Raw genomic sequence first — 12445 nt, 5'->3', positions numbered from 1 at the left:
CAATAATATATGTGTGTTATTTTGATGAATAAACTAATAAAGCCACACCAAGATCAAAAGTCTGGAAATACTCTGTTGGTGAGGTTGTGGGAAAATAGGCCCGCCCATAATGTTGATGGGAGTGTAAACTGACTGACTTACGCTCTCTGCAGGACAAAGTGAAAATATCTATCAAGCTGAACATAAATTTTGACCCAGAAATTCTACTTTTAGGAATTTATCACATTTACTCATTCAAGTATTCCAAGAAATATTACAAAGATATTCACTGAGGCATAGTTTATAATATTAAAAAAGAAACTTAATTGTCCCACCAGTAGGGCCTTATACAAATTATAGTATATCCATAATAGAATACTACTCTGAAGCTGCTATATGGGATGAGACATATCTATTTGTACAAACATGGAATAAGCTCCAAGATATATCAAGTGGAAAGAGTATAATGCAGGAAAACGTATAGTATGCCAATATGTGTGTTTCACAAAAGGGAGGACATTAGGTACACACGTGCTTGTATGTACACAGAATATCTGGGAAAGATAAACAAGAAACTCTGAACAGTGGCTGCCTCTAGAGAGGAGGACTGGAGTATTAGAGGTCAAGGTGAGGGGAAAACTTATTTTACACTGTATACTCTGTTACTGTTTGAACTTTTTATCATGTATATTACCCTTCCAATAATAATTTAAAATTTTTTAATGATAAAAGAAGCCTCAAAGGTGCATATTGGGCAAGGACGGATAAGGATTCAACCCTCCATTGCCTTAGGTGATTGATTGATAGAAAAATGTCACATCGTTTTTAGGACTTTCTGTCTTCAGTCTCTCTGTCTCTCTCTCAGTGAGAAAGGAGATAAGAATGGGACTGGAGACTTGGACTGGGAACTTGATCTTGCCACTGAGCCACTCCTTGAAAGATGGTGGCCATAGCTCACTGGACAGTATCCCAAGTATCTTGATTCAGGTGTTAAGATCCATATATTATGTGAGAGGCAGTCAGGGGTTCCCTGTAGTGGCTATATTCTGAGTAATCAGTCTCTTCTACAGTAAGGCCCAGACTGACATTATGAGCACAGGAAGGCTGTAATGAGCCCAAGAGCCAGCACTGGCCAGGGGGCTCTGGGCTGCAAAGGGGCTGGGGCTAGCTCCAGTCCTAGGGAAACTGTTTTGTCATGCAGGGAAACTGAGGCAGAAACCTTGGCCCATGAAGCAGAGGAAAAGGGAAAGGCAGGGGTTTGGTGGGCTTAAGGGTTCCCAGGGTTCACCTCAGGTAGTCAGAGGAAGGCTAAAGTCCCTGGGCTTTTTGGAGAACAGAGTGAATGAAGGATGTATGGTGCGTGGAATGGCAGGGATACAGAAAGGGAAGTGAGTTAGTGGGGTATAAACCATCACTTAGCCGAAAGCCTTTTCTGTTCCTTCCCATCTTCACGGGCCAAAGCAGATATCATAGAATTGGGTCCCTTGCTCCTATGATTCCAGGGCTGGCAGAGTCCTTAAAGATATTTTAGCCAACGCCCTGAGTTATGCTAGAATCCTTCTAGGCTCAATTCATACACTCACAGAACTAGCAATGCCCTCAGAGACCACAGGACCTGGTATACAAGGCTCTTCTGCTTTCTTCTCAGGAGAAGCAGGCCTGGAAGGATTTTCCCCACAGCCTTTCTCTGCCAGGCTCAAGCCCCAGCTCCCAGTAAGAAGCCCATACCTGAGACAGCTCCACTTTCTTCTCCTCCAGAGCCAGCTTAAAGTCAAGAGACGGCACAACGCTGAGAAGCCTAGAAAGTCCCCCAGATTTCTCTGTGATCAAGCCAACTTCATTAAAAGGAACTTTGTTCCCTGAGGATTCGATCATGGAGGTGTTATTGTTTGCTTGATCACAGTTCCTATGGCTACTGGCTGACAGTGAGAAGGGAACAGGTATACATCAGCATCTTCCTGTAAAATAGGGATCTGACCTCATTTATAGGCAAACAGGCAGCAGTCAACCTTGCAAATGGCACAGCATGAATAGAATCAAGAGAGTTCTGAATGATTTAAGTAGAAAAGAACATTAAATGAAATAGTACCTGTGGAAGTATGTGTTCTATCCCTGGTTCCGCTTACATCCTGAAGCTGTTAACCATTCACAGCAGTATCAACCTTCGTATCCAGAGGGGAGATCATCCAACTGAAAGGTTACAAACTGGCAGCCCTCAGGCCAAATAAAACCCATAAACCTAGTTTGTATGATTTCCTAGTGCTTAAAACTTGTTTTGGGAGATTGGGATTGACATATATACACTAATATGTATAAAATAGATAACTAATAACAACCTGCTGTATAAAAAAATTAAAATTCAAAGAAGAAAAAAACTTGTTTTGAGTCAACTTTTAAAAACTCAATATCTTTTCAGGACTTCCCTGGTGGTCCAGTGGTAAAGAATCCTCCTTCCAATGCAGGGAATGGGGGTTCGACCCCTGGTCAGGGAACTAAGATCCCACATGCCGCGGGGCAGCTAAGCCCGCGGGCCACAACTGCTGAGCTCGCGCCTCAATGAGAGAACCTGTGTACCGCAAACTACAGAACCCACACGCTCTGGAGCCTACGTGCCACAACTAGAGAGAGAAAACCCACATGCCACAACTAGAGAGAAGCCCCAGCGCTACAACTAGAGAGAAACCCATGTGCCACAAAGAAATATCCCACATGCCTCAACGAAGATCCGCGTGCTGCAACTAAGACTGGATGCAGCCAAAAAAAAAAAGAAAGAAAGAAAGAAAATAAATTTTTTAAAAATTAGTATCTTTTCAGTGAGAAAGAAGTCCAATTTGCAGTGTCAATGCCCTCCTGTCAAAGGCTATCAAGAACAAACCTATAATTGAACAAAGTTGGGTGTACTGACTCATTGCAATGAGGGAGACCACACAATACGAGAAACTGGGAGGCATCTCAGTAAGAGATGTTGTAAATGACTTATTACAGGATTTGAGCTTGTGTTAGGTTTCTGGGAAGGATTCAAGGAAAGGGGCTTTGTTCTGATTTGGATGCTGTGAGGAAGTGGGGAATAGTTCTATGACTGGTATCGTAAAACTTTTTATCTAAGTGGTGGGAAGAAAGGAGCAAGATTAAAGCTATCACTGATAAAGAAAGTGAAGTAATTTATATTAGGCAGGATAGGGATACTTGGCATTTCTGTTGTTTGGATAATGTTCTTGTTTTTGACTGTGTTCAGACATAACGACAGGGTGGTCTTGTTTTTATCTTGATCCATCACAGTGACAGAGTGGCCTTGTCTTTGTGATATTGGTGTTCTGTAAAATTGTTTACGTTTATCAAGAGAAAACAACAGTCTAGCTGTGAGTGTCATACTAGCTCCTATCAACACCAAGGCCTAGATGATAGTGCCAGGCCAGTTCCAGGCTGTCAGAGGATGCTTTCTCTTTCTCTGTCTCCCTCTTAGCCAAAGGCAGATGGAGTCAAGCCTCAGAACTTTAGCCTACTAGCCAGCTCTTCACCATTGCCAAGATTTTGTTCATCAGGAGACTGTCAAGAGAACATCTATAGTGAGCCTATGGTTAGTCTTTCCTTCTCCTTTTGTTGCAGAATGAGTTCTCAAATCCTCTGACATGATGATGGTTGCACAGTAGCATTTAAAACTCTGACCAGAATACATCAGCCAACTGCACCACAGGAAATTACCAGAAACTAAATAGTTATTAATCCTTGTAACAGATCCTGAAGACAGGGGCCTAGAGTATCAAATCCAGGCAATGAAAACATGCCCCAAAGTCCAGCTTGCCTTTTATAGTGATTCAAGTGACTTTTTTTTTTTTTTTTTTTTTTAGCATAGTCACAGGCTGCTCAACTTGACCTGTATTTATACAGGTGCAGCAAGCAGTGTTTGCCAAAGCATACATTTCCCCTTGGTTAATGAATTTAAGTTTAAACTAGTTGTTGGGCTTCTGAATAGAAGTTGGCATTTATGATGTCTGCTGAGGTTAGAGGCAAGATTTGGATCACCTTTTCCAGTACTATTACCCCTCTCTGGGAAGTATAGCTCATACAGCATACATGATAATGAAGTAGGTTATCCCTCCTGGGAGTTTTCCTGAATAGCCTGTTCTTGAACAGCCTGCCTCATTTTGGAGATTTCTGGAGAAGTGGTAATTTAAAATATCTGAAAGGCTCTTAACAATTACTCTGAATACACAGGATAAGTTAGAGTGCAGCAGACAGGTAAAAGCCTGATGTCTGCATAGGAAGTCGGACCCTACTGAGGCATAGGTTGTACTGGGAGTACCCAATTTTTGGACTCTTGAGGTGGACAGATTCCTTGAGTGGAGTTACATAGTGCTTGCAAACAGGCTGGAGTGTCTCAGAAGAGAATAGACTGCCTATTAGAGCAAAGATAGCCCCAACCTTATATCCCATTCTTGAATGACCTAGGTTTTATGGGTAGGGTTATAACGACCTCAGCAGAAGCATTTCATTCAAGAACAAGTTTGTAAGACTGAACTTTGGAATTAATTATGTGAGAAAAACTTAAGACAAGAAAGGACTTGTAGAAGGACATCTACCTTCTGAAGTGTTTGAAGTTATTACATTTTTTTGTCAGCAGGATTAGATGGGGAGGCAACGGTTCCAGGAATGAGTTAAATTCAGAGCAATACCTAAGGTCTGAGAAATACACACCGGCATATTTTTTTTCCTTAAGCAGCGAAAGGAGACCACAGGGGGTCAAAAGTAACAGGATGAAGATAGGGAAGACCATATTAAGATAACTTTTAATCAGTTAAAGAGGATGTTAAAGACAATAATAGGCAATATTACTAGGAGAACAAAGGGTATGGAAGAGGGCACTGAAGAAGCAAAAAATCTTGTTCTGCAGAAGCTATTCACATGTGCGGTTAGCACCTTTTTCCTTCATCTTGGACAGAAGCTGCCCACAGTCAGCAGCTTACAGAAAATGTCTAACAATCCTCAGTTTGAGGTCCCCCAATGGACCGGATGCCCAGTACTCTGGAGTAAGTGATGTACATCTTTTCACTTCGGAAATATGAACCGAAAGATCAACAGCTTGGAGTTTTATTGTATGTCAGTTATCTGTTAAAGGTTCTTTTTGTAGAGGCTCAAGGGCAGTTTTTTTCTGATTCTTTTCCTGAAGACCAAATCTCCAGGTTTCAGATCATGCAGAGCTGCTTAGGTGGGTGTTTTGGAAATGCAGCTTATATCTATTGGTGCTAAATCTGGAGGTATTATATGAATCCCTGAAGAAGTTAGTCATGTAAGTATAATGGGGTCAGTCTAGGATTGGAAGTGATTCCCAAATGCATGGAGCAGTTAACTCAGAAGGAGATAACCTGTGGGTCCTGGAGGGACCCACAATTGATCTTATTTTATCAAGGGCAATGGCAAAACTTTGGGTTTCTGAGAGTTTTGATAATGATGAGTTTTTTCATTCCTTTAGTTCTCTTTCTTTTTGCTGAAGATAGAGGATGATATGGACAGTGTATTTTCCAAGTAAAAGGTATAAAGAATCTTTTAAAAATAATGGTACCAGTGAAATATGTCTCTTTGTTACTAGAGAGGTAAATTGAGACCCCTTTCCCCAACGGTGGGAATTTTAAAATCAAGCAATTTTTTCTCTGCTAATATGTCCATAGCTCTCCAGCTAGAAAAAGTCTCAATCCACCCTGAGAATAAACAATAACTAGAACATACTTATAGTTTATTTGGAGGTGTTCACAGAGCCTCAAGGCTTTGGTTCTTGTCCATGTCCTACCTTTGCGGTCTTACCAGGAATATGTCACTGGTTGGTAAGATGTGCATTGGAAAATCCTCAGCAATACCCTTAAAGTTACCCCCCACCAATGTTGGTTCAATGTTGTCAATTTATCTCTACTATTCAGGCAATATCAAGAAGCATTCTTGCTAAACTCCATTTTTACTATGGCTACTTCCTTAGATAACAGAAAAATATCTACAAGTTTTTAATTTGCTGTCCATTTTCTACGGACTACTATAGATGTCAGGGAATCTCTCTTTCTTTTTGGATTAAAAAAATTTTTTTAAATAATATTAGATTCACAAGAAGTTGCAAAAATAGTATGAAAAGGGTACCATGTACCCAGTTTCTCCCAGTGGTAACACCTTACATAACTGTAGTACAGTATCAAAACCAGGAAATTGACATTGGTACAATCCACAGACCTTATTCAGATTTCATCAGTTTCATATACATTCATTGCATTTGTGTGTATATATACAGTTATATGCACACATGGAATTTTATCACATGTAGATTTGTGTAACCACTATCACAATCAAGATACAGAACTGTTCCATCACCACAGAGATACCTTGTGTTATCCCCTTATAGTCACACATCCCCTCTCCCCACCCCACCTCGCCCCAGCCTTGTCTTAACCTTTGGCAACCACCAATCCATTCTCCATGTCAATAACTGTGTAATTTCTAGGATGTTGTATAAACAGAATCACACAGTATGGAACATTTTGAGATTGACTTTTTTTCACTCAGTATAACTCCCTTGAGGTCCAACTAATTTGTTGCATGTATCGATAGTTTGTTCCTTTTTATTGCTGAGTAGTATAGTAACCAAAAGCTGAGAAGCCTAACAGGAGACTGTGAGGCAACCCCAAAATTAACAACAGAAGAAAGCTGTTACCACTCCTGGAACTAGAGGAACAAAGGGCAGTGTTACCAGATCCCAGAGCCAGGGTCACCTGTAGAAGCCAGAACTGTGGCCAACCTTTCTTGTGGGAGCTGGACCCACGTGAGAGCTATTGCCATCATGGGGGATGATACTTAATGTGGATATGGGAGTTGGGGTGGAGGAGGGTGCTGGTAGAGAAATGCCCTGGCTTCTCCCTTCCCCCTGCTTTTCATTCTCCTTCCACGGACTTGCATTTGCTGAACCAACTGGAAGCCAGCTGACACGGCTGCCTGAGATAGGTAGCCTGCAGCGGTCACCTTGCCACAAAACTGAGCACATCAGGTTTTGACAGTTCCCTAACAAAGAAAAACAGCCATGGGCTTCTCCTTCTTCACGTTAGGAGGGTGGCTGGGTTTACAGAGTTGCAGTGATGGACAGTGATATGTAAAAGGAAACAATAATATTTCACAGGCAGATAGGCCACCAGCTGAGAAGTACTGAACATTATCTGTCAACAGAAGAGTCTTTAGAATGGGTAACCATTTTAGTTAGTAGAGACCTTAGAACTAAATCGAGGGAAAATTTCCCATACTCTGCTATTGTTGCTGTAGTTCTTAGATGAAGCATCTATGTCTTGGCTACTGGGTCTAATAAAAAACTGAAATAAGCAGTAGGCCTCCGATGATCCCCATGTAATTGACCAGTACCCCAAATGCTTGTTCACACTTTTCATGAACAAAAAGGGAAGGGGCTTGTGAATCTAAAATTCTGGAAACAGATCTTTTTGTAGACAGTTATCATACCAGTCTGTGCTTAAATATGTAGGCTTTATTTTTTAACTTGAAAAGTATACAATTCTTGACATATATTCATATTAATATGCTTTACTTATGTGTAAGTAACTTAGAAAGATACCCTCTCTTTTCAATTTATTATTATTTTTTTTAATTGTGAGTTTAGTAGACAAAAGAGCTCTCACAATAGTTTTGAATTAATTAAATTTGGTAAATTGCAGATAAACCTAATGATTCCTATTGTTCTTTTTATAGAAAAAAGGAGCAGATCTTTGTGCTATTCGATGGCTATTTTAGGAAACCCAAACATAGTTTAGGCACAAAAAAAAATATCCTAATAGTTTTATTAGCCTAAATTTGGGGACTGAATTTAGGAAAGGCAAAATCAAGAATAGTTGTAGAGGAAACAACATATAAGTAATAAATAAATATCTAAAGAAAAGATATATTTATAGGCAATATTGTAAAAACACACAGCAATGAACAACAATGGTTATTAGGAACTTAACTTAAAAAAAAAAAAACTCTTTTCAAAAATGATTTAAGGTCTTCCCTGGTGGTGCAGTGGTTAAGAATCCGCCTGCTAATGCAGGGGATACAGGTTCAAGCCCTGGTCCTGGAAGATCCCACATGCTGCGGAGCAACTAAGCCCATGAGCCACAACTACTGAGCCTGCGCTCTAGAGCCCGTGAGCCACAACTACTGAGCCCACATGCCACAACTACTGAAGCCTATGTGCGTAGAGCCTGTGCTCCGCAACAAGAGAAGCCCCCACAATGAGAAGACCGCACACCGCTATGAAGAGTAGCCCCCACTCGCCACAACTAGAGAAAGCCCGCGCACAGCAATGAAGACCCAACACAGCCAAAATTAATTTTTAAAAAATGATTTACGAGTATATCAAAAAGCACCAAGAGTTAATAGGATATTTTTAGTGACAAAAAGGAAAGAGTAGACTTTCCCTGCTCTCCGCAACTAGAGAAAGCCTGTGCACAGCAATGAAGACCCAAAGAAGAAAGAAAGAAAAGGAAGGAAGGAAGGAAGGAAGGAACTTCTACTAGTCTGGACATTAAAAAAAAAAAGCCCCAATTCTCATTTTCCTCCTTTTATATATTATTCATGTAACAATTTTCAGTAAATGATTTATTAATATACCTTTACATATATGTGTATTTAGGCATTCACAGATACATAAATACACAAATAGGTAATAAATTGAAAGCCTTAAAACGTAATTAGGGACTTCGCTGGTGGCGCAGTGCTTAAGAATCTGCCTGCCAATGCACGGGACATGGGTTCAAGTCCTGGTCCAGGAAGATTCCACATGCCGCAGAGCAACTAAGCCCGTGCACCACAACTACTGAGCCTGTGCTCTAGAGCTCACATGCCACTACTACTGAGCCTGCGTGCCACAACTACTGAAGCTCACACGCCTAGAGCCCATGCTTTGCAACAAGAGAAGCCACTACAATGAGAAGCCCGTGCACCACAATGAAGACCCAACGCAGCCAAAAATAAAAAAGTAAAAAATAAATAAAATTTTAAAAAAAGATAAATAAGTTCTGGGGATGTAATGTACAGCATGGTGAGTATTTTTTTTTTATGTTTTAGTATTTATTTTATTATATGGTGAGTATTTTTAAAAATTTCAAAAGGTAAATCATAAATGAAAACTAAGATAATTTACTTAACTTATAAAATCAATATAAAAAGTAAAAAGGTTTAAATCATAAGAAAACTAACCCTGATCTTGTACAAACCAAAATATTGTGCTGGCATTATTTTTACATGGCAAATTAAAATGCAAATACACTGGATCATGCCAAAAACTCTTCTTTTATCTTGGAACTAAGGCCTTATCTTATCTATAACTATAATTACAAAGCCTATTACATAAATATACTTTTCAGAGCCCACAAAGGAAACATATATAGTTTAGCAATTCTTTCAGACATTTTTGATTACAGTTGACCCTTGAACAACGTGGGGGTTAAGGAACTTAAGAAACAACACCCCCCAGTCCCCCACCCCCCAAGGCACAATTGACCCCCTCCTCAAACTTAGCTACTAATAGCCTTACTGATAATATAAACACTTAACACATTTTTTATATGTATTATATAATGTATTCTTACAATAAAGTAAGCTAGAGAAAATGTTATTAAGAAAGTCATAAGGAAGAGAAAATAAACTTAAAGTACTGATTGTATTTATCGATACTGATACCATATGTTTACATGGTCTGTTTACAAGATGAATCATCTGTCAGTACCTACGTCAATACTGTCTTATGTTACACAAAACATTGTAGATAGTAAATGTATTAGTAACACTAGACATCAAAAATGAAAAGACAGGGAATTCCCTGGTGGTCCAGTGGTTAGGGCTCCATGCTTCCACTGCCAGGGGCATGGGTTTGATCCCTGGTCAGGAAACTAAGGTCCTGCATGCCGCACGACGCAGCTAAAAAAAAAAGCCAAACAAAAGATAGTGTGAAAAAGAAATTTATATTTATTTACAGATAAAATGATTTATGCATTGATAATGAAGCAGCAATATGACTGCCTTCTGGTAACCTAGTGTAATCGATAGCGCCATGTATAGTCTGTAAATGTTTGTGTGTGGGAGTTTCGATAAATTTTTACTTTTTCTTTATATATATATTTTTTTGGCTACGTTGGGTCTTTGTTGCTGCGCACAGGCTTTCTCTAGTTGTGGCGAGCGGGAGCTACTCTTTGTTGCGGTGTGCGGGCTTCTCATTGCAGTGGCTTCTCTTGTTGCGGAGCACGGGCTCTTCTCTTGTTGTGTGCGGGCTTCAGTAGTTGCAGCACGCAGGCTCAGTAGTTGTGGCACGCAGCCTTCAGTAGTTGCAGCGTGCAGGTTCTAGGGCACGTGGAATTCAGTAGTTGTGGCTCACGAGCTCAGTAGTCGTGGCTCACGGGCTCTAGAGCGCAGGCTCAGTAGTTGTGGCACAGGTGCTTAGTTGCCCTGCGGCATGTGGGATCTTCCCAGACCAAGGATCGAACCCGTGTCCCCTGCATTGGCAGGTGGATTCTTAACCACTGCGCCCCAGGGAAGTCCCAAAATTTCCCTTTTTATAATAGATTTGGTATATTTTATGATAGTAAATGATAAAATACACTAGTATCTGTTTATAATTTATGCACTCATGATATACCTTTTTCTTAATTTTTTTGATATTTTTAGGCTACACTTTTTCTCAAATTGTTACAAATCCCCCCCACAATTTTTTCCAATATATTTACTGAAAAAAATTCACGTATACGTGGAACTGTGGAGTTCAAACCCATATTGTTCGAGAGTCAACTGTATTTAACTGGATTGTGCACATTCAATGAAATATTTTTTTGATAAGTTAATCTTTAAACTTTTCCAAGAGAGGAAAATGGACAGCAAAAAAAGTGAGAGGGAGCTACTTCAGAAAAATATGAAACTATCACTCTAAAAAGCTAATCCATGTTCCCTCTGCAAGTAAAGATAAAACAGTTTAAATGCAAAAACCCTCCAGATTTTGACATATACATACACACACACAAAGAGTGACATTCCACCTAATTTTAAAAATATCTTAGGCACTTGATAATTTCAAAGAGCTATATAATTTAAAAATCGGTATTTATTAACCTCCAAAGTACGGAAATGAAATATCACCTATGTTAAACAAAATAATCTCTCTTTTTGACAACCAAGACAATCTCCTCATGAGGGTTTCTTATCTTTTTGTTCTAAGGTAACTATCAAATAAAGAATCTTGTTCTTGTCCCAAGTTCCTCAAAATGGCCACTGCAATTCTAAATTGTCCCTAGTGAAATTGGGTCAGTTAGAAAGATAAGGGTAGGAGCTAGTGTAATTGTGAGAAAACATGAAGGAATCAGGTATTTGGCCCAGTTTTAGTTGAGATAAGAGTTCATAAGGCCAGTGCTGTGCAACCTTGTATCTCTAGAACTTGGCCAAAGACCAGTCATCACTGATCAGAAGCCAGAGAAAATGACCTAATTCTGGGCAGAAGAAATGAAAAAAAGGAGTTCTCAGGGACACAGACAAAACTGAGGAAGAAGTCCTTATAAAGGTTTGGAATGGCAACCTGAGGCAAAGTTTATTCAAAGGACACTGGTTTGAGGATACCTTCTGAATTCCATAGTCTCCAGGGCTGGCTGTAGGACAGACTTATTGGGCCTTGGTTGATGGAGTTATTTGTCTGGTTAATTCTGATAACAAATGACACTGCAGCATGCTAACTAGTTACATGACCCCTGAGTGGCTGGCATCCCCAACTTCTTAGAGGGATAAGTGGTGTTCAGCCACCAGAGACTGAGCAATAAATAACAGGTTCATGTTGCCCTCAGACATCCAGGGCTACATACCCATCCTTTCCCTATAGACTTTTCCTCTTACAGACAAACAACATTCAAAACACTAGACGGGGGGAATCATGGGAGCAGATAGATGTAGAAAGCCAGAAAACAAATTCCCCAAGGAAAAATAAAAATCTAATTGGATAACCAAAAAAATGGAAGAGGACCTTACTCCAAGGAAAATAAACAAAATAATCCCAACACTCAAGGGTCTCAACGGAACATCAGAGCTCAATTCAGCAAGAACTTACCTCCCAGCCATGGGCAGGATGGCACCTCAAATAGTTAGAGACACGAGGGGTCTCAGATGTGCACATTGTTACTAGAGTCAAGGGTTCCAGTCCAAGGTAGTGAGGGCTTCAGCTGAATCTCTGTGGATCCTCCATTTCTGATAATGCCCTCCAGCCAAAGACTACTAGGAACACACCTGTAGTAGAATGAGGGAGACCGCACACCATGGGGAACCCATTCTGGGCATCTCAGCAAGTGCATATTAAAAAGGACTTATTACAGGATTGGGGCTTGTGTTAGGTGATTTTCTGGGAGGGTTTGAGAAAGGGGAGATTTGCTCTAGGTTGGATGCTGCCAGGAAGTGGGGATAATTCTTTCTGGTTTTC

Source organism: Pseudorca crassidens, chromosome 15 (genome assembly GCF_039906515.1).
Source record: "Pseudorca crassidens isolate mPseCra1 chromosome 15, mPseCra1.hap1, whole genome shotgun sequence".
In the NCBI taxonomy this organism is placed as follows: Eukaryota; Metazoa; Chordata; class Mammalia; order Artiodactyla; family Delphinidae; genus Pseudorca; species Pseudorca crassidens.
Note: the sequence above shows the minus strand (reverse complement) of the source record.